The 17,190-nt window shown below is 59.4% G+C and overlaps 1 protein-coding gene across 1 annotated transcript in view; it reads left to right on the plus strand.

Annotated features, from left to right (window-relative positions):
- The first annotated feature begins 773 nt into the window (after window positions 1-773).
- Window positions 774-17,190, plus strand: part of ZNF787 (zinc finger protein 787) — a 33,956-nt gene continuing 17,539 nt past the window's right edge. The window contains exon 1 of the mRNA XM_030819546.1: window positions 774-1,092. The gene's annotated coding sequence lies outside the window, so the exon portion shown is untranslated. The remainder of the gene's footprint in view (window positions 1,093-17,190) is intronic.

Genomic DNA, 17,190 nt, shown 5'->3' on the forward strand with positions numbered 1-17,190 from the left:
ATAAGCGATAAGTCATCTGCCACTTAGGTGAGAGTCAGCCAAGTACAGAACAGAGGAGGGACCAGAAGGACCAGCCTGCAAGGACACTATGGTTTGGACAATTATTTTAAAATATGTGTTTTTTGCAAGAATACTAACAGCAACAGCTAACACCCAGTGCGTGCTTACTAGGTGCCTACCTAACGCGGGGAAGTAGCGGTTTCTCAGGGCTATGACAGGAGGCAGTGTGTACAGTCAAGGGTTAAATACACGAATTTGGAGCCAGACTCCATGGGTTTGGGCCCAGGCTCTGGCATTCTGGGTGTGTGACTTTTGGTAGGTGATTTGACCCCTCACCTGCAACATAGGGATAGGACCCATCATGAGGCCCTAGTTAGCACTAGGACCTAGTGCGTGTGAAGCACTTGGAGGCGCACAATGTCTTTTTATTACTTCAGAAAGGAGGAAACTGAGGCCATGGCACCTGAAGCGCAGCACTCTGTCCAGTAACTAAGGCAGCTGGACGCGGGCCACCGGGAGGAGCCGCGGCAGAGAAGGGGTTACCATGATAGAGACGGTAGGAGGACCCGGGGTGGCACGAACGTCCCTCTCCGCCACTTCACTCTTTCCTCACGGCGGGCCCGGGGAGCCGGCCGCGCAGGCGCGAGGAGCCCGGGTTGTTGGGGGGGGCACCGCCCTAGACACCCGGAAGTCTCCGCCTAACGGGCCCAGCCCGCACCTCCTGTCCGGGAAGGGGGCGGGGCCGAAGCCCCTCGGCGCGGGGCGCCATAGAGCATGGACGGAGGACCTGCGTCCTAGACACTTCCGGAAGTGGCTCCCTCAGGCGCCCGCCGGGCACCATAGAGCTGGGGGCGGCGGCCGGGATAGCGGGCTCGCCTTCCTAGAGCGGCGAGGACAGGGTGGCGGCCCCGGGGGGAGGGCGTAGGGAGAAGGGGGGAGCGGCGCGGGCGGAAGCGGCCGGGAAGGTCACTTCCGGCCTGGGCGCCCGTCCCCCTGACCCCAGGGTCTGAGTCGCCGCTGCCGCCGCTGCCACCATCCGCGAGGCAGGAGAGAGGAGGAGGAGTGCGGCACGGCGGCCCCGGGACCAAGGAGGTGAGGGGCGGGGGCGGGGGCCGTGCGCTGGGGGCCAAGTGGGCGCGCGCTTCGGGAAGCTGGGCTTGGGCTGGGGGTGGGTGGGGAGACGGGAGGGCGAGCGCGACTGGGCGGCGGGCGCGCGTGCGCGCTGCTGGGGGGGCGTGAGTGGGCGCGCGGCCGGGGTGACGCGGGCGGGGGGAGTGCGCGTGCGCGCCGAAGGGCTGTGGGAGGGGACGCGCGCCCAGGCGGCCCGCGGGCAGCGAGCGGGGCTGGAGGGGGGTGCGCGTGCGCGGGGCCGGGTCCGGGGCGCGCGCGTGCGCGTGGTGGGGGCAGGAGCGGGAGCCTCGGTGGGGGTCCCTCTCTTGCGGGCCCTCGGGGGTGGGGCCGCTGTCCGTCCCCCCGAAGTTCCAACTCCGCCGGTCGTGGCCGGAAGTGGTGGCGACTTCGGGGGGAAGTTGAGGCCCAGGTGGGGGAAGGGGCCGCGCGGGCTGGGCTGGCCTGGCCGGATACCGCGTCCCCGAGGGCACAGTCTCAGCCCTCGGCCCCCCCAGCCCTTCCTTCCCCTTTTCGAGTCAGCCCGGGTCCCGTTGCTGCCCCGGGCGGGCTGCGCGTGGCCTTTGATCAGGCGGGTAATTACGGGGATTCTGGCCGGCAGGAGGCCCATTCATTCGTCCTTGCGCGGCAGGCGGGGAGGAAGCGCGTCCCCAGGGGGGGAAGTGACTGGGCCAAGGTCAGCCACCGCGTGGCCCAGGGGGCAGGGCGAAGGCGGGGACTGGACCAGGTGGCGACTCCTGAGGCCTCCCTCCCCTGTGCCGAGTGGATCAGAGTGGAGCCCCGCCCCCCCGACACCCCACCCCGACCCCCAGTCCAGGGAGTTGACCCCAATTCATGTGGATGAGTGCTCTGGGACCTGCAGAGTCGCACAGAAAAGTGACCCACAGACACAGAAGGCAGGAGTGAGGGGAGGCAGAAGTTTTTCCAGTGCCAGGCCCTGTGCCGGACACTAGAGACAGGGAGCAGGGAGATGAACAAGGGCTTAGAGTCTGGGTGGAAGGCAGAGACTGAGACCCCGGCGACAGAGTTGCCACCCAAGGTGACCAGACATCTGATCGGAGAGGTCTGGGGGCTGTGGGAGCCAGGGAAGGCATCTTGACCCAGCCCAGTCCAGGGGACGGTCAGGGCTTTAGGGAAGGAATGACTTGGTCTGCTTTTTGCGGTTTCCTGGTCCCAGGTCCCATGTTGGGCAGTGCTTAGGACCCATCTGGGGATCCGATTGACCCCAGCGCCGGGAAGCACAATTGCGTTGATCCTGGCTTAGCTCCTGTGTAAGACTGTAAGCCTCTTTGGCTAAACGCTGCTGACATTCACCTGCCTGCCTCTGCGCAGTCCCTGTGGTCCTCCGGCCACGGCCCCAGAGAACATCCAGATCAGATTCCTGCTTGCTTATCTCACGTCTTATCCGTCCATCCGGGGCTTCGGGAGAGCTGAGGGATGGGAAGGGCTCGTCACCCCGCCTGGCCCCTCCGTGGTGCGCTGCCAGAGTGCGTGCAGGCACTGGGTTGTATTCCCCAAGAGCTCTGGGACTAGGCAGGCCTGGGTTCAAGTCCCAGCCCCACCACTCACCTTTGTGGCCTTAGACGAGTAACTTCAGTGCCTTACTTTCCACCAGGACAGAGTGGGAGTGGTAATAATAGTATTGACCTCAGCGGGAAGGCTCTTAATGCTTTCGTTTTAGAGCCAGAGCAGACCTCAACAGATGGGTGTAAAGTAGATGGAAAGGGCTCTGGAGCCAGGCGTTCTTGGGCCCTGGCCTTGGCACTGTCTCTTCCACTTCTGTGACCTTGGACATGTCACTTCCCTTTTTCCAGGTTCAATTTCCCTTCAGTCGTCTAAAAAGGAGAGCAAGTTCACAATTCCCTGAGTAAATGTAATCCATCCGGGCGGCTGCACAGGCCAGGCTCTGTGCTGGGCATGAGGTCACACATGGTCTTGGCACAGCATTGTCCTGTGAGGGCCCAGACGAGGTGCCTGGCCCAGCCTGGGTGAAGAGAGGGATCTCAAGGCCTCCTCTGTGCAAGCACAAGGTATAGTGGTGCTGCGTGCTGGGCAGCCTGGCAGGAATCATACAGTCCCTGTCCCAGAGCAGCTGAGACCCATTCACACTGGGCAGAGGGGTGGGGAGATTTGCCAGAGTGCTCCTGGGAGCTCTGACCTTGAGGGAGGGGTGTGTGGTGCAGGGGAGGTAGTGTGTCTTGAAAGACAGAGAGGAGGGATTGGCTACCAGGAACCTGGTACTTAAGGGAGGATGACAGTGGGCTCTGGGCAGGGAATGGCAGGGGTCACAGCTCAAGGCCACCAGCAACTGCCTGGCTGGCCCTGGGAGGTCTTTTGTTACTAGGCATAGACAGCTCTCAGGACACCCATCCTCAGACATGTTTCACAGGCCTTTCCAAACCTCGTTCATGTGTCCTCTGGTGCATCCTGAGGCCTCCAGCCTAGTGAGGACTGTGCCGGGTGCTGGGGCCCCTGTGGTGTGAGAAACTGCAGATTCGACAACACTTGCTGGTGCACACTTTGCAGGATCCTGGCCCAGTGCGTGGTCCTCACTGTCCTAAATTCTCAAGGCTCAGGGATGGAGGTGGTCACCTCCATTTTAGGGGGATGGGATGGAGGCTTGGGATGGAGGCTCTGGATGGCACCTGTTAGCCCAAGGCCCCCAGCAGCTTCAGAACCCGCGTCTACTGTGATTCCAGAGCCCAGACCCTTGACCATCATGACTGCCCCTTTCCGCCCCCAGGTTGGGGTCTGGGGGGACAAAGGCTGTTCCGAAGTCCTCTAGGTGTTAGTCGTTGGCTTGGAGACGCTGGACTCCCTGCCTAGTGGGGTGTACTGTCCATGAGGACTCCTACACACAGGGCTGCTGGCTGGTTCAGGGGAACCCCAGCATAGTGGGAGAAGCACAGGTGGCTCGGAAGTTGAGTGCTGAGATCCATGCAACCCCCAAGGAGGCCTCACTCACCCAGCAGCAGGGAGAGCAAGGCAGGTGCGGAGTTCGAGCAGTCACACCACCAGTGTCAGTGGCCCTGTCCCAGGAGCCCAGAGCTGTCACCTTACACCTGCAGAGAAACCAGCCCAATCTCTGAGCCCAGGTGGGGTGGCCCAGGGCCTGTCTGTTCCTGCAGGGGACCTGGTCGTCCTCAGTGAAGTTTTCCTGGTTCCGTCTCTGCCTTGGCCTGAGCCTTCTCCCTTTGGGCTCACAGAGTATGGACGTCTCTCTTGTGCTAAATGGGGGTCCCATCTGGCTCCCCTGTTTCGAGGCCTCTGTGGTGCCAGGCCTTGCAGTGGATAATGCTGGGATCCAGAGATGCATCAGAAGTGGTCCTGGCCTCTCAGCCAGTCAGAGCCATGGATTCCTGAGGCCGCTGTGTGCAGGGTCTTTGCTGGAAATAGCCCCGCCCTCAAGTTCATGGTCCGCTGGATGCACTGTGGGGCTGACGGGGACCTGTAGTAGGTGTTGCAGAGGTGGGTAAGACACGGATCCCCCTGGGGGACACAGGGCCATCCTCAATGGTGGACGTTAAAGGGAACAAATGCCATTGTCCAAGAGTTAGAAGGAAGCAAGCTGCCTTTGGCAGCCAGCCGACTCAGGTGTGGCTCCAGCCTCCTACATTGTGGCTCTGTGACATTGCTCCAGCCACTCCGCTAGTGGAAGCCTTGCTGAGGCTCTGTGACATTGCTTCAGCCACTCCACTTGTGGAAGCCTCATTGTGGCTGTGTGACATTGTACTAGCCACTCTGCTTGTGGAAGTCTCGGTTTCCTTGTCTATACAACAAGGACCACAGTGATAGGCTGTGTTTACTGGGCGTCTCCGCGGCTTTTGGGTGGGCACTTGACACACATCATCTCATTTAATCAGGAGGGACGGGTAGCCCAAGCACCTTGCCCAGGTCATGTGGCTGGTTCCTGGGGTGGCCAAATCCCACCTTGCCCTGCCCAGAGCATCTGTCCTCTTGTCCCTGCGCTGGCCTCATGGCCTCACACTGTCTCCCACTGATTGTGGAGCCCAGGATCAGAGCTTATGTGCTTAGGGCACCCTGCACCCAGGACCTGGGGTTTAATCCGTGCTTGATGAGTGTGATCTTTTGTCGCTGGATAAGAGAGGACAGAGCTGAGGGAAGGGAGCAGTCTGGGAGAGCTTCCTGGGGGAGGTGCTGTTGATGCTGAGCCTTGGCAGATGGGCTAAGCAGATGTATACAGAGAGGGCAGGTGAGGTGGGAGGAAGGGGCTGTGCAAAGGCTGAGGGGGAGAATCCACATCTGGAAGATGGCCAGCCTGCCCTGTTGGCCCAGCAGAGGGGTCACAGAATGTAAGGTTGTCCGTAGGTGTGGTTTTGTGTGTGTGTGTGTCTTTTTTTTTTTTTTTTAATATAAAGGCTTTATTTTTAATGTTTTATTTCATATATATATATATTTTAAGAGATAGGATCTTGCTGTGTTGCCCAGGCTGGTCGCAAACTCCTGGGCTTAATTGATCCTGCCTCCTCAGCCACCTGAGTGGTGACTAGGGGCTTTATTTATTTTTTTTTTTTTTGAGACGGAGTCTCACCCTGTCGCCCAGGCTGGAGTGCGGTGGCGCGATCTCTGCTCACTGCAAGCTCCGCCCCCCAGGTTCACGCCATTCTCCTGCCTCAGCCTCCCCAGTAGCTGGGACTACAGGCGCCCGCCACCACGCCCGGCTAATTTTTTGTATTTTTTTAGTAGAGATGGGGTTTCACCATGTTAGCCAGGCTGGTCTCAATCTCCTGACCTCATGATCTGCCCGCCTCGGCCTCCCAAAGTGCTGGGATTACAGGTGTGAGCCACCGCGCCCGGCCAGGGGCTTTATTTTTTTTTTAGAGCGGTTTTAGGTTCGCGACAAAATTGAGAGGAAGGTGCACAGATTTCCCATATCCCCCTGCACCAACCCCCCCCCCGCCCCGCCCCCACCGACACAGCCTCCCCCACTGTCAACTCCCACTCCAGGGCAGCGCACTGTGTGACAGTGGGTGAACCTACATGGACACCTGATTATCACCCAGAGTCCGTAGTGTACTTTGTAGGTGTGTGGGGCTTTTGGCCTGAAGACGGTTTTGTCTTTTAAACAATTCTCAGTTACTCGGCCTGCCCTAAGACCCGGAAAGCTTTGCATAAGGATCTGAAGATCTGCAGGCACCAAGTCCGGCCGGCTGTGCCCCGCCGTCCCCACAACGCAGTGCACCCTGACAGTAGATGAAGTCCCTCTCTCTCGCCCTCTCGGAAAGTAGTTGAGTGTGGTGGCTGGGGCCCTGAGCTGTCTCTGCCGTGGCTGTGCTGGTGCCCCGGAGGAAGACAGCTCTGATGGGGAGGGTGTGGGTGGTACGGGTGGGAGACCTGCGGGAAACCTTTGGGAGGCTGCTGCGCGAGTCCAGGTGTGAAGTGGCTGGAAAAGAATAGAGCAGCGACCATCCCGGCTAACATGGTTACATGAGGTTAGAAACCTCGTCTCTACTGAAAATACAAAAAATTAGCCAGGCGTGGTGGCGGGCGCCTGTAGTCCCAGCTACTCGGAGAGGCTGAGGCAGGAGAATAGCGTGAACCCGGGAGGCGGAGCTTGTAGTGAGCCGAGATCGCGCCACTGCACTCCAGCCTGGGCGACAGAGCGAGACTTCGTCTCAAAACAAAAAAAAAAGAGAACAGTGCAGCGAAATCAACGCGCCGCGGCCGGCCTCTAGAGGAGAGGGAGAGGGGGCCGGAGCAGGGGACGACGGCTCACCTGTGCATCCTGAACCCCGCCGGAGGGACGTGCAGGCTGTGCTCTAGGAGAATGTGACCTGCCAAAACCGGCTCAGACGAGAGGGAGGGTCTCCGCAGACCAGTCACCGTAGAATGAACAGGAAAGGGTGTGTGGAGCTTTCCCCACCACCCTCAGGGAGGGCAGGCCTGGGATCTCCATGGTGTCACAGAGATGTCCCGGGGCTGAGGAAATGAGGGCCCCATGCAAGATGCCGTGTAGACATCACCGCACCTAGCGTGCGGATCCAGGCGGAGGTGCAGGAGGGAACAAGAATGAGGTTTTCAGGCCAGGAGTGAGGGGTGGAGTGGTCACAGAAAAGGGCAGTGAAGGAGCTGGTGGGGGAGTGGAGGGGTGGCGCTGTGGGCTTCTGGAGCTGGGAGCAGAGCGGGAAGGCGAGCTGGAGAGGGCTCTGCGGCGGGGCCGGGCAGCAGTGTTGGTTCCGGAAGCAGCCATGGGCGCCGGGGCAGCGGGTGCTGGACACCCCTGGCACCTGCCCTCAGGGAGCGTTGTGCCCAGGAGCAGATGCAGAGCCCCAGGAAGGAAGTACCAATAGAAGTGATACCACCACGCTCATGACATGGTGACAGAAGGTGCTGGCCGGCCAGGAAGTCAGCTCTGCCATGAGAAAGGTGGGGTGAGGGCCTCAGGGAGAAGCTGACATTTGAGCAGACCCTTGAAAGGTGAGACCGAGCCAGGCAGGTGGAGGAGTGAGCCCGGCCCCTCAGGGAGAAAGACCAGGCCTGGCCAGGACTGAGCCTGTCGGTGCGTCAGGAGCAGCGCAGTGCACAGCGAGATCTGGGCCAGCTGAAAGAAGGGGGTTTGCAGAGGTGCCGGAGCAGATCGAACCCTGTGGTGCCCAGGGTGGAACTTGGATTTTGGATTGAGGGGCAGCCGGCACATGCAGTGGCGGCAGTTTGGGCAAGGAGGTGATGAACTGAGTTGCTTTTTGTTGATGAGAACAGTTTTATTATGATATGATTCCCACAGTGTAGAACTCGCCGTTTTAAAGTACACAGTTCAGCGCTTGTAGTCCCAGCTACTTGGGAGGCAGAGGCAGGAGAATCGCTTGAACCCGGGAGGCGAAGGTTGCAGTGAGCCAAGATGGTGCGATTGCACTCCAGCCTGGGCGAGAGAGCGAGACTCTGTTTCAATAAATAAATAAAAAATAAAGTATACAGTTCAGTAAGGTTTTTAGTGTATTCACTGATTTACGCAGCCATCACCACAGTCGATTTTAGAACCTGTTCATCCCAAAAGAAACGCTGTGCGTCTTCAGCAGTCCCTCCCTCTCTGCCTCCCTGGGTCCCGGTCCCTCCCTCCGTCCCTCCCTCCCTCCCGGTCCCTGGGAAGCGCTGATCTGCTTTCTTTCCCGGGGTGTGCCTCTTGTGGGCAGGCGTATAAATAGAATCATGCGCTGTTGTGCATCGGGCTTCTTTTACCAAGCGTGCCGTGTTCGAGGGTCATCCCTGTCGCAGCTGAACTTCACGCCTGGTTATGGTCGTGTTCCATTACGGTCATGGATGGACCACAATTAGTTCATCCATATGGACATCTGGGTTGTCTTTACATTTTGGCTGTTATGCCTGATGCTTCTGTGAACATTTGTGTGCAGATCTTTGCGTGGACGGACGCATGTTTTCTCTCGGGTCTATACTTAGGAGTGGAATTGCGGGTTTTTATGGGAGTTCTGGGATTAACCTTTTGAGGAACTAACTGCCAGATGTTTCCCATGGCGGCCGTACCTGTGGTGCCCTCGCAGCAGCAGTGGGGGTCTCCCCGCTTCTCCTGGTCCTCACCAGCACTTGTTTTCTGAGGCTGGCACAGTGGGTGTGAGGTGCTGTCTCCCTGTGGGTTTGGTCTGCCTCTCCCAGACGGCTCATGAGGACATCCTTGCATGTGCCTATCAGATATTTGTCTTTCTTTGGAGGGATGCCTTCTCGGATCCTTTGCCCAGGTTCTAATTGGGTTGTTTGAACTGAGTGACTTTAGGGGGAAGATGAGTTGGTGTGTGGCGTGAGGAGGGCACTTCCAAGAGGCAGGGTGGGAGCCAGGATCGTGGTGGGAGGGAGCGAAAGCCCCAAGGGAGGAGGAATGGGGAGAAGAGAGTGAGGGTGGGCAGGTGGGAGGGAGGAAAGGGCCAGAACCGTCCGTGCTGGAGGGGGTGGGGTGGGGGGGACGGCTGGTCTGGGCACCCCAGGGCTCCTCCCCCGCCCCGCAAAGGCAGGGCCACATGGGGTGCACGGTGGCTCCAAAGAGGCTGTGGAGTCAGGCTGAGAAGGAGCCACAGGGTTTGGTGAAAAGTCAGAGAGGGTGTTTGTTAGCCCAGTGGTTAGAGGATGACTGGGTGGGGAAGGAAAGGAGGTGGCTGCTCCAGGCTGCAAGTAGAGGGGAAGGAATAAGAGACTGGGGGGAGGAAGAAAGCAGGTGGGTGCCAGAGAAGTTTCTGGGCAGGGAGGGCCGCGGAGGGCCAGGAGGAGTTGCTTCCGAGAGTGCGGGGGAGGAGGAGGTGAGATTGGCAGCAGAAGAAAGGGGATAATTGGCAGGCAGGCCTCCAGAGGGGTGGGCGGGACTTAATCACAACAATAATAACAATCATTTGTGCTAATTGGATCTCTCAAGGGCCGGGGCGAGGGGAAGGCACCCCTGCCCGTGCTCCAGGTGCTTCCTCTCTGCAGCGGAGGTCAGAGCCAGGTGAGTGAGCACCTGCAGAGGCTGGGAGAGCCTGAGACCCCGGCTGAGAAATGAGGCTGGCAGGGAGGCCGGGACCCTCGTTTCAGAAGATGTGAAGTTCCCAGCCTTCTGGCAGATTCCTTGAATAGCCCAGGGTTTTCTTGAGAGCGAGTGGGGGGCCTTCTCCTAGGGAGCTGGCCTGGACCCTGAGAGCTGGGTCAGGAGCTGCCTCAGGTCCCCGCAGCTCCTGGTGCCCCCGCCTCTCCCATGGTTCACCTCTGTGAGTGAGGGTCCCCTGCCCCCGCCATGAGGTCCTGGGGGTAGGGCCTGATGGATTAGGACACAGGCCTCAACGGGCTGAGAGCATGCATGGATGGGAGAGGAAGAGAACTGGGGAGCATTGAGTGAACACCTGTCTTAACCCTGATGGGTCCTCAGAAGCCTCCACTCAGTCCCCACACAGCTCAGCAACGCACCTGCCCTTCCCGTCCCTGCTTTGCAGAGGAGGCAGCTGAGGCTCAGCCATTTCTGAGGGTGGCTCAGCCGGTGATGACGCCAGGGACTGGTGCCGCGTCTGCCCGTTGCTCACAGGGGCACAGTGCTGTCACCCAGGCTGTTTGTTTCACATCCCTCTGGTAGGTGTCGCCCCTCCCTCTCCTCGGAGAGGAAGTTGGGATGCAGAGCAATGTGGGCCCTGTCCCAGGTCACCACAGTGCGGGAGTTCCTTCCCGCCTCCCTCTTAGAAGAGCCTCAGAGCCTGAGCTCTGGCCCTTCGCCCTTCACCCCTCCTCTGCTGCCCCTGGCCCCTCTGGCTATGGAATTTGTGGACCCTTACGCAAAAACGCAGGAAAAAAGCGTCTTCCTTTCCTGGAGGTCTCTGGGTCGGCCAGGGTGTTTTGTATTTGGCATTTCACCCATGGGGTGGGTGCAGAGACCCCCAAGCCCAGGCTGTGAGCCCCCAGCACCGAGCCCTTGTGCCCTTGGACCCCACTTACAAAATATGGGTTAAAGGTGAAGTGACCAGGAATTCCAGGGCAGCAGCTGCTGAGCACGGAGCCCCAGGCTGGGCCTCCCTCCCAGCTGCCCAGGCCTTGCCGCAGGTCCCTGCCTGCCCCTCCCTCCTGGCGCCATTCCAGGTGCTCAGCCCCTCTGCTGTGCCTCCTTGGCCTGGCTGTGGCCTGGAAAGTGTGCACCCCAAACCCTGGCACCCTCATTCCTTTATTTACATCAGGGTCAGCAAACTCTCTGCAGTGGGCCAGATAGTAAACATTTTAGGCTTTAGGAACCAAGAGGGGAAATCAAGGCTACTTTTCATGTAGGTATATGGCTGTCTTATTTAAAACATGTAAAAGGCATTAGTATCTGGAGGGCAGTTTGAGGCCCAGCGCTCCCCGCCCAGGTCAGCCCCTCCACCTCTATAGGCTGCCTCACTCCCGCCCCCCACCCCACGATCACCACAGCAGGAATCATGCCTTGTGCCTAGCTGGGCAGCGCAGGCCTCCTGGCTCGCAGCAGATCCCTGCTAAGTGAGAGGTGATCTCTACTGGCCTCTGGGCAGGCTGCTGTGCGGTGGAGAGGAGGGGTGTGGAGGGTAGACTCTCCCGCCTCCCCCATCCACAGCCTGGTCAAGGCCTTCGCCCTGCAGGAAGCTGGCCCGAGGTAGAGGCCAGGGGAAGGCTCTGAGCTGGGAAGTCCCTGCTTTTATTGAGTGATGTGATAGAGTTTCACTGGAAGTACATTATCACCACTTGGCAAACAGGTTTCAGCCAAGAAGAGGAGGTGAAGAGCAGCCCCCGCCACCTCCTCGGCCCCTGGTTGCAAACTGCTCTCTTCCCTTTTTCTCTTGTGCTTTTTTTTTTTTTTTAACCTTTCCTACAGTGCTGATTCTTACGCATTTTTAATGTTTAGGGTGTTGTAATTAGAAAGCCTGTACAATTTTTAAAAGTTTACTTTCTAATAGAGGTACAATTAATGTATTACAACATTTCGTTTTTCTTTTTCTTTTTTTTTTTGAGACGGAGTCTCACTCTGAAGCCCAGGCTGGAGTGCAGTGGCATGATCTCAGCTCACTGCAACCTCTGCCTCCGGGGTTCAAGCGATTCTCCTGCCTCAGCGTCCCCAGTAGCTGGGACTATAGGCACGAGCCACCATGCCTGGCTGTTTTGTATTATTAGTAGAGACAAGATTTCACCATATTGGCCGGGCTGGTCTTGAACTTCTGACCTCGTGATCCACCTGCCTTGGCCTCCCAAAGTGTTGGGATTACAGGCGTGAGTCACCGTGCCCGGCCAACATTTGCTTTTTTAAAATGTACAGTTCACTGGTTTTTAATGTATTCACAAAATTGTATAATCATCACCACTATGTAATTCCTGAACATTAGGCTGGGTGTTGCAGTGGCTCTCCTCCTTGGGTCTCTGGCAGAGTTTGAGAATTAGGTTGACATAGAATAACAGGAGAAAAGCTTACAAATGTTATTTTATTTTATTTTATTTTTTTGAGGCAGAGTCTTGCTCTGTCGCCCAGGCTGGAGTGCAGTGGCGCGATCTCGGCTCACTGCAAGCTCCGCCTGCCGGGTTCACGCCATTCTCCTGCCTCAGCCTCCCGAGTCGCTGGGACTACAGGCGCCCGCCCCCATGCCCGGCTAATTTTTTGTATTTTTAGTGGAGATGGGGTTTGACTGTGTTAGCCAGGATGGTGTCGATCTCATGATCCACCCGCCTCGGCCTCCCAGTGTGCAGGGATTACAGGCGTGAGCCACCGCGCACGGCCATGAATGTTATTTTTATAGGTACGTGGGAGACTTCAGAAAGTGAAGACCTCCCGGAGTGGTTGGCCTGAGGGCTTCTATGCCAAAGAACAGCAACTGTGAAGAAGTAACTGAAATCCTTGGGGAGGCTGAGGGAGATAAGGGTTGGTGTGTGCAGCTGATGAGCAAGTCCTCTTCCTCTACGAGGAGGGCGTGTTTCACGTGGGGTTTCATCTGCTTTCAGGAAGAAAAGGGGAGGCCAGAGCACCCTTCTCGCATCTGCCCTTTAGGCCTTTTCCCTTAATACAGACATAATTACCTGTTATTAAAATATTAGGAAAATGAACATAAGAAAAACGTTGAGATCACTCTCACTCTTGATGTTGGGTGTGGGAGGGGTGCCAGCCATCATTCCCTGGCCGGCTCCCTTGCCCCCGTGGAGGAGGGGTGACTCTGCCTACCTCCCCGGCATGGGTCTCATAGGTTCCTCCCGGTTTCCCCATTCGGAACCTCATTGTGATGGAGGCTCTCTCTGCAAGAAGCATTTCCTGAGATTTGGGCTTTCCTGTCGGTAGCCTCTGGAGAGGTAGAGCGAGCCTGGTCGGGCTGCAAGCATGTTTACGGCAGTTTAGCCTGAACTCTTCCATCCGAGGGACCCAGAGCCCGCGGGGGTCTGTCCGAGGGGAGGTCTGCCTGTCCTTCCGCGTGGGTCTCACCTCTTCCTGAGACTGGTCTGTCGAGGGGCTGAGTGTTGGGATTTGCTGTGTCTGGTCTCAAGCCTGTGCTTTGCCGGGACCTACCTGTTTGTGTGCTCACCCAGCTGTGCCTCGAGCTGCCCTGGGTGCTGGGGACCACATGGGTGTCAGAGCGGGCGCTGACATGACAGGATGCCGGGAGGACAGGCCAGCTAAGCAGAGACACGGAGAGTGGCAGAGTAGCAGGCGTTAGAAAGAGAAAGGCAGGCGGGTGGAGCAAGTGGGGACCCTGAGGAGGTGGCCCTCACCTGGAGTCCAGAGGAGGCAGCTGGGAGGACTGGAGGAGAGCTCTGGGCAGGGGCAGGGTGGAGGGAGCCGGGGAGCTCTGGGCAGGGGTTGGGTGGAGGGAGCCAGGGAGTGCTGGGCAGGGGCGGGGTGGTGGGAGCTGGGAGCGCTGGGCAGGGGCGGGGTGGAGGGAGCCAGGGAGTGCTGAGCAGGGGCGAGGTGGAGGGAGCACTGGGCAGGGGCTGGGTGGAGAGAGCGGGGAGCGGCGGCACCTGGCAGGGCTGCCTTCAGTGCCTCCCGCTTCTGGAGCCGAGAGAGTCTCCTGCGAGTCCCCGTGGCTCTGCGCCTGGCACAGACACTGCTTCTGGCTGCTGCCGCCAGTGCTGCCCTTCACGTGTTGCAGGGGACCCGAGGGTCTGGCCCTGCCGGCCTCATGTTCCGCATCCATAAGACAAGCATCAGAACAGTGCCCACCTCTAAGGGACCCCTGCGCTCCAGGTGACTCGCAGCCCTCCCGGCAGGAACCGCCCCACACACCTGCAGCCTCTCCCGCAGCCCCCAGCATGCCTAGCCTTTGAGCTGCTGCCTGCCCCCGCCCCTCCACGCTGCCCATCCAGGGCATGCTCCTGTGGTGCCTTCTTTCTGAGGGCCCACCCCAGCCACCCCAACAGAGCTGCCCGTCCCTTTCTCCCCCTAGACCCCCCTCCCCTTTCTGCCCCCAGGCCCCCCTCCTCGTGTGCTGCTTTTCCTGCTGTCTGTGAGCCTTGGGGGCAGGACCTCGGCCCTCCCGGTGACCCTCATTTCTCCTGGTGACCCTTGTCCCTCCCAGTGACCCGCATTTCTCCTGGTGACCCTTGTCCCTCCCGGTGACCCCATGTCTCCTGGTGACTCTTGTTTCTCCCGGTGACCCTGTGTCTCGCAGTGACCCCGTGTCTCCCAGTGACCCTCGTCCCTCCTGGTGACCCTCATGTCTTCTAGTGACCCCGTGTCTGCTGGTCCTCGCAGGTGCTCAGTAAACGAGGACCCTGGAGAGCGCGGCCTTCATATTCCCGCATGGGATTTGAACACTGTGTCCGAGGCGAGCTTAGGGGTGGGTGGTACTGGGCATAGACTTGGGGCCTGATGGTTTGTCTGTGAACTGTGTCTCTGTACCCCTCCAGACTTTCCCTTCTCCCCTTCCCCACGGAGAGACCTTGGGCCTCTGTTTCCTCATCTGCATAATGGGGACAGCAGTCAGACCTACCCAGAGGGCTACCATGGACCCCAGTCCACTCACAGTTCATCAGCTGTTTAGAGCAGTGCCTGGAACCGTGGGGTGGTGTGGCCAGGGACTGCCCAGTGACCCACACGGCGTATCTGTGCACGTGAATTTATTTAAACAGGCACGTCCTGAGTTCTCCTCAGACTGTCATGTCTTCCTGAGGGCAGGTTGACAGCACCCTGCAGTGGGGCTGGCTCCCTTCTGTGCCTGGATAGTGGTGAGCTTCTTGTCACTGGAGGGACTTAGGAAAATCAGTTCAGACAGGTTGTGCCAAGGAGGTGTGTGGTGCTCAGGTGGAAGCCCCACTGTTCCTGCGTGCTGGTCTGCAGACCCCGGCCTGGGATGAGGTGCTGGATGCCGCCGTTTCCACATGCTGGTCTGCAGACCCCGGCCTGGGATGACGTGCTGGATGCCACTGTTTCCACGTGCTGGTCTGCAGACCCCGGCCTGGGATGAGATGCTGGATGCCACCGTTTCCACATGCTGGTCTGCAGACCCCGGCCTGGAATGAGATGCTGGATGCTGCCCTTTCCACGTGCTGGTCTGCAGACCCCGGCCTGGGATGACGTGCTGGATGCTGCCCTTTCCACGTGCTGGTCTGCAGACCCCAGCCTGGGATGAGGTGCTGGATGCTACCATTCCTACCTGCTGGTCTGCAGACCCCGGCCTGGAATGAGGTGCTGGATGCTGCCCTTTCCATGTGCTGGTCTGCAGACCCTGGCCTGGAATGAGGTGCTGGATGCCGCCCTTTCCATGTGCTGGTCTGCCTGGAATGAGGTGTTGGATGCTGGAGGAGGTTTCCTCAGAGCCGAGTGCATGCAGCCCAAGGGGACCTGGCCTGGGTTTTCTCTTCCGGTGTTGAGGTTGTTGGGGGACGGGGTGGCGGGGGTGGCCGCTGTGTCTCACCAGGAGTCCTGTCCACCTGGGAGTGACGTCACACCAGGGACTGGGGCCAGACGGCCGGAGCATGGGCTTGCTAATGGTTGGTCGAGTGTTGTGCCCGCCTCCACCTCAGTACGCAACTCTGATAAGACACAGAATTGAAGACTCACGGGGTGGGGGGCTGGGGCCTGCGCGGGCCTCTCCTTCCCAGAGAGATGAACGTGAACGTCTACAGAAATAAATGGATGGATGCCGGCGTCGAAGCTGGAGTATTCACAAGGCCCGCCGTGGAAGCAGCCCACAGTTGGCCGCCAGCGATGGGTGGGTGCGTGGACCACTGTGGCCGCCGTACAGTGGAGTGGGGTTCAGCCCGAGGAGCGACACGCCGGCACGCCGCAGCACCATGCTGTGCGGAGGAGTCAAACACGCGGGAACAGATGCTGTCCCTCTCCTGTGCAGAGCACACGGCAGCAAGTCCAGAGGGACGGAAAGGAGTTCAGAGGCTGCAGGGCGCGGCGGGGGAATCGGGGGAATGCGCAGTGACTGCCGTGGGCGGGGCGGGGGAATCGGGGGAATGCGCGGTGACTGCCGTGGGCGCGGCGGGGTAATGTGCGATGACTGCCGTGGGCGCGGCGGGGTAATGCGCGGTGACTGCCGTGGTGACTGCCGTGGGCGCGGCGGGGGAATGTGCGATGACTGCTGTGGGCGCGGCGGGGGAATGTGCGATGACTGCTGTGGGCGCGGAGGGGGGAATGCGCGGTGACTGCCGTGGGCGCGGAGGGGGGAATGCGTGGTGATTGCCGTGGGTACGGAGGGGGGAATGCGCGGTGACTGCCGTGGGTATGGAGGGGGGAATGCGTGGTGACTGCCGTGGGCGCGGCCGGGGGAATGCGCGGTGACTGCCGTGGGTATGGAGGGGGGAATGCGTGGTGACTGCCGTGGGCGCGGAGGGGGGAATGCGTGGTGACTGCCGTGGGTATGGAGGGGGGAATGCGTGGTGACTGCCGTGGGCGCGGAGGGGGGGAATGCGTGGTGACTGCCGTGGGTATGGAGGGGGGAATGCGTGGTGACTGCCGTGGGTATGGAGGGGGGAATGCGTGGTGACTTCCCTGGGTGCGGCGGGGGAATACGCGGTGACTGCCGTGGGCGCGCGGGCTTTTTGGGGTTGTTGTAAAGTTGATTGTGGTGACGGCTGCAAAACTGAATATACTAGATATCATTGCATCGTACACTTTACATGGGGGAATGTTGTGCTAAGGGGATCACATCTTAATGAAGCTGTTTTAATAAAGAAGTGTGGGCCCTGGGGTGTGAGCCCTGGTCCGGCAGTGGGAGGCTGTGCCTCCTCGGGCAGGTTTCTCGTGGCTCCTGCTGGAGGCTTCCGCCGAGAAGCCGGGTGGCTACAGTCCCTGCCTCCTGCAGGTGCCGGGGGATTCAGGGAGCCAAGCCCCAAATCTCTACTGTGTGAGGTAGGAGGTTTTTTTGTTTTAAGGCTAGTCAAGTGAAGCAGTTGGCGTGGAGAAGGAACAAAGAGACCCGTAACTGGCAGTTAGTTGTAAACACCGCTGCACTTAGGCCGGCAGGACGTTTTTTTAAACTGCCCTTATTTGGCTGTGGAAGTTGGCAGCCCTGTGTCCGCCCCGTGGAGTTTCCCAGAGGCGCCCCTGGTTTATGAAACCCCAGCGTGTGGCACGTTTGCCACAGCTCCACCTGGCGGCCCTGCCCTTCCCTGATCTGTGCCAGGGTTCAGGTTCCGGTTCCC

Source organism: Nomascus leucogenys, chromosome 10, assembly GCF_006542625.1.
Source record: "Nomascus leucogenys isolate Asia chromosome 10, Asia_NLE_v1, whole genome shotgun sequence".
Classification (NCBI taxonomy): Eukaryota; Metazoa; Chordata; class Mammalia; order Primates; family Hylobatidae; genus Nomascus; species Nomascus leucogenys.